The following is a 4,433-nucleotide window of genomic DNA, read 5'->3' as shown; positions in this document are numbered from 1 at the left end:
CTCAAAGACAACAACCAAAGCTAAGTTTTGTTGGCCGGTGTGTCCTAGCCATCTGTGGCTGTCCCCCTCCATTTTCCAGTCTCAGCACTGAGCCTACGCTCCTGGCGTCCCAGGGCTGCCACCGCCTCACCTGGGCCTGAGCCACTGAGCTTCGGCTTGCCCATATCTCTGTGGTGCCCCGTGCTGGCCCAGCGCCAAGGGTACTGGGAACGTGCCTGTGTGCACTTCTTTCCTCAATTTGTCCTTTGCGTCCTTGCTGTGCCCAGGGCCCCGTACTGGCCCCCGCCATGAGACACTGTCCTCTTGTCATCATGTCTCCTAAGATTCCTCTTAGCTGTGCACTTTCTCAGACTCCCCTCGTTCTTGGAGACTTTGCCAGTGTGGGGCGTGCTGCTCTGGTGTCCCAGGTGGTGCCCCTCTGGTGGTGCTTCCCTAGGGTAGGACGCGCCACTCTGGAGTCAAGCAGATGGTTTTCCCTTTCAGAACTGGGCTGTGCACAGGAGCTCTTATGTGGCCTAGCGTACGTGCAGCCTGTCGTGTGTAGGAATACGTTGGACCACACGGGTTTACTTGCCCGAGAGGACCTGGAAGCCACGGTCCCACAGCTTGCACACCGGGCGCCCCGTCTTGGGCTTTGGCTCCATTCCCTAGTGCATGAAGGGAGCCGGGGCTCCTCGGAGAAGGGCCTGAGTCCAGGGCGGGGGCAGGGAGTGCACGAGAGAGCATGTGCGTTGCCTGAAGTGCAGACACGCTCACAGTGCCCTTGTGCACGTGCGGCCAGGGGCCTGGGGACCAGGCAGAGGGACTTGAAGCCAGGCAGAGCACTTCCAAGAGTCAAAGCTAGAACAGGCTGAGCAGTGAAGTAAAATAGCTGAAGCATTTTTTAAAATTTGCATACATTAACACTCACTGTGCTATAAAGTTTAGGTTTTGCAGTTCTCGATGTTGTGTATCGGTCACTTGTGTCACGCATTTGTCGTGTGCTAGCACCACACAGTACCTGCAGAGCAGTGGCCCTGCCCTGAAACACCCGAGTGTCACCTGCCTTCGGCCCCGCACCTGCTGACCTGCTTGCCATGCCAGCACGGCGCTGTCGCCTTTGGCGCAGGCCCTGGCTGGACCACTCTGCGGGCAGCTGCTCGCTGCTTCGGCTGGACGGTTGCTTCCTGTTCTCCCATGTGTGTTCCTGGACTGTGCGGATTGAACCAGTTGTCCCTCCCGAGGCCGTCCCGGCTGCCTCCTCTCTTCCAGGCAATGGCTGCTGTGAGGCTTGTTCACAAGGGGTCTGTGTGTGCTGCTGCTCAAAGATCGGGGGTGTCTGAGGCGCCAGGTGCCTTGGGGTCTCCACCCCGAGTTTGCTCTGCCGGGCTGGGGCTTGCCGTTCCTTGTTCCCAGCAGTTCTCTTCCACTGTCATGTTTTCCTTTTCTCTTTTGTGGCTTCATTCTTTAAAAACAGAGGCCTGCATTGCCCCGCTGGTGCTTGTGGGATCAAGGGCTACGTTGGTAAGAAGGCCCAAGGCCTGCGGGGTTATATGTTCTTAGTGCAGGGGCATCTCTGATTTAACTGGGGCTGTCGTCTCTTTTAAACTCCCGTCCTTGTCCCTGAGCTCTGCCTCCCGAGACGATTGCAGGTCCACAATTGCAGGTTCCTGAGTACAGCGTCCGGAGGGCTCGTGTGGTGGGCCCGGTCCTGTCCTGTCGCATCTGCCCTTCCCCGTTCTGGTACACACCTGTGGTGCTGGTCTGAGTATATGTGTATGTATACCAGGTCAGTGTTTATTGAAGATTAAAGAAGAGAAAATAAAGGGAATAGCAGTTTGAGAGGAAGCACGCCCTGCACGGGAGTGGCCACTGCAAGAGTTAGAAGCCAGGCCGCGAGGGCCCGGGCTGCTACCTTTATCTTTTCTTCTGGCCCACATCTTGCTTGTCCCCGCACCCCTGTGTTGCAGTCTTTGTTGAGGCCTTCTGTAGTCCCAACAGGACTTGGGAACACTTGGCCTCTTACCTGGAGGCCCCTTCCCCCATTGCTGACTGAGAGTTCCTGAGGCCGAAGCTCTGTGTGTCCCTGGAGTCCTGCCGGGCACCAGGTGCCTGCACCCCAAGTTTGCTTAAGTGGGCCCCTGGCTAGGTCTGCATCTGCTTCCGGTGGTGCCGTGGCTGTGGACGTGCTTGTCACTTCCTGGGTGACGCGCACAGTGCTCAGCGAGGGCCAGCAGTGTCCCAGTGCACACAGGAGTGCCAGGCTGTGGGGCATGCTCCTGGCACTGTGGTGCGGAAGAATCACATCTCGCTCGATAGGTGTTTCCAGGCACCCGGCACCACAGCGAAACGGGCAGAAGGAAACGGGAAAGGGGCTTTATTCTTTGAGGACACAGAGAGAATCTGGGGAAGGTAAGGAATTCTCTGGATTGGAACAAAGGGAGGCTGAGGCTTGTATGACCCTTTGTGGGGGAGGTAGGGGCTTGGAGAGGATGTTTAGATATTCCTGAGGAGCTGACTGGGGGCCTCCCTGAGGCGGCGGGAAGGGTGAAGGGAAACTGCACCCTGGACTGAGTTAGAGAAGAAGAGGGGTGGTCTTGGGAAGGTGGGCTTTTGTTTAAAGGGCTTCGGGCATAGTAGACGACCGCCGTAGTGATTCAGCAATTTGTACTAGGGCCAGAACCTGTCGTCACGTGTGTCGGTAGGGCGGACCACCAGAGAACGCCAGTGTCTCTTTGCTTGTTTCACTGTGTACGTGGAGCCCGTTTTGTAATGGCAGCAGTGACCGAAGAGCTTAAGGACTGTGCTTGAGGTTGTGAAGAGAAGGTGAGGCGAGGGCGTCCTCGTGAGTGAGCGGACAGCGGGCAGACCCCAGGACCGGCCTGCGCCCGAGGGCCGCGCTGCCTCCTGGCCTGAGCGCGCCTTTTTCTCCAGACTCCTTCATTCTGCCTCACTGGTGGTGAAAAGTAACCGTGGAGCGGTGAGGTTGGATGAGTGCAGGAGCCGAGCAACTCCGCCCTGGCCAGACGGGCTTCCTCCGCTCGTGCGTGACCTGTGGCCTCTGGCTGCTGCTGTTCCCGTTGAGCTGGACCCCTGTTCTGATTTCTTTTGTGGTAACTTTGCGCCAGGGTTTTTTCAGTTTTGGTTTTTTGGTACCAGGGATCAAACTCAGGACCTTGCACTTGCCAGACAGGTGCTGTGCCACCGAGCTGCCTCCCTGGCTGCTTGCCAGGTTTGGAGTATCACAGCCGTGGACCACACCGGCATGGGCTTCAGGGTCCTTGACTAGAGTGAATGTTCGGCCCATCGTCTCTTTCTTGTCTGTCTACCACTGTGCCTCGGTTCGTGTCTCCGGTCGATCGATGGCTGTTTGGGGTGTCCCCCCGCCATCGTTCCAGCAGGTTGTGCTCGTGTCTGTTCGGGCTCCTGTCTCTCGAGTGCGTCCTGAGGCGCAGACACACTGCTGAGTCACAGGGTGTGTGTGTTTAACTTTGAGGAAGTGCCAGACTGCTTTCCCAAGTGACTGTTCTGTTGGTTGCTTTTTTTAATTTATAAAAATACTCAGAGATTTGGTCATGCAGAGATTGTGCTGTCGACCTGCTGCCTTGATGGGCAGCCCTGTGTTTTACAACCAGCTTCAAATTTCAGGGCATTGCCAGGACCACTTATGGGGAAGGCGTTTGAACATTATTCAGCATCCAGAGCAGGTGGCTGACACATGAGAATTTGAATAAAGTCCCTGTATGTGAGGTCATTTTTTACAGTGCGTTGTTTTCAGTGGCCGGGAATCCCTGGCCACATGTGTTGTCCAGAGGCTGGAGGAGGCTCAGAACCTGGAGGATGTAGGAGCCTGGGGCAGGAGGTGCTTGTTGAGGCCCAGGGCAGAAGCTGGTACAGGGACTGCTGAGGTGGACAGAGGCCCGAGTCGCCCTGCAGTGCCCGAGTCCCATAGGCCGCCACCTTCAGGGCAGGCAGAAAGAGGGCAGTGCCTCAGGTATCGGCAGCCACAGCCCATGGCTTTGCGCTGAAGTGAGGCCCGTGCCCCACTCACCCCGTGATCCTCCGAGTCCGGCGTCCTTTTGGCTGCTTCCTCTTTGGGTTCCTGGCACCCTGGCGGGGGCCACAGACCTCACCTCAGGAGTGGCTGTAGGGTATACAGGATGTCACCATATCGAAGGAGTGTAGGTGGAGCGGGAGGGACAGGCGGGTGCACCGTGGAGCCGGCAGCCGGAGTGCAGCCCCAGGAGACCCGTTGGCTGGAGCCTTGCACTGTGGAGACGGTATCCTGGGCCAGCCCTGCCTACCCGGCACCACTGTGCCAAGCGCAGTTGGACGTGGCTGCCCCCATGTTGTGTGGATCTGATTTGTGTTCTCATCAGTCAGCTTCTTCATTTGTTCTTACTGGGAGTTTCCTCCCTCCTGCCCAGTCTTGTTTTAAATTTTTTTTTTTTTTT

At 57.2% G+C, this 4,433-nt stretch overlaps 1 protein-coding gene across 1 annotated transcript in view; it reads left to right on the top strand.

Moving 5' to 3' along the window:
* Nucleotides 1–2,684: 2,684 nt before the first annotated feature.
* Zdhhc7 (zinc finger DHHC-type containing 7) overlaps nt 2,685–4,433 on the top strand; it is a 27,955-nt gene continuing 26,206 nt past the window's right edge. The window contains exons 1-2 of the mRNA XM_004644969.2: nt 2,685–2,805; nt 2,914–3,092. The gene's annotated coding sequence lies outside the window, so the exon portion shown is untranslated. The remainder of the gene's footprint in view (nt 2,806–2,913; nt 3,093–4,433) is intronic.

The sequence above is a fragment of the Octodon degus genome, unplaced genomic scaffold (assembly GCF_000260255.1).
Source record: "Octodon degus isolate 3935 unplaced genomic scaffold, OctDeg1.0 scaffold00215, whole genome shotgun sequence".
NCBI lineage: Eukaryota > Metazoa > Chordata > Mammalia > Rodentia > Octodontidae > Octodon > Octodon degus.
This window is presented reverse-complemented; position numbering and strand designations above follow the sequence as displayed.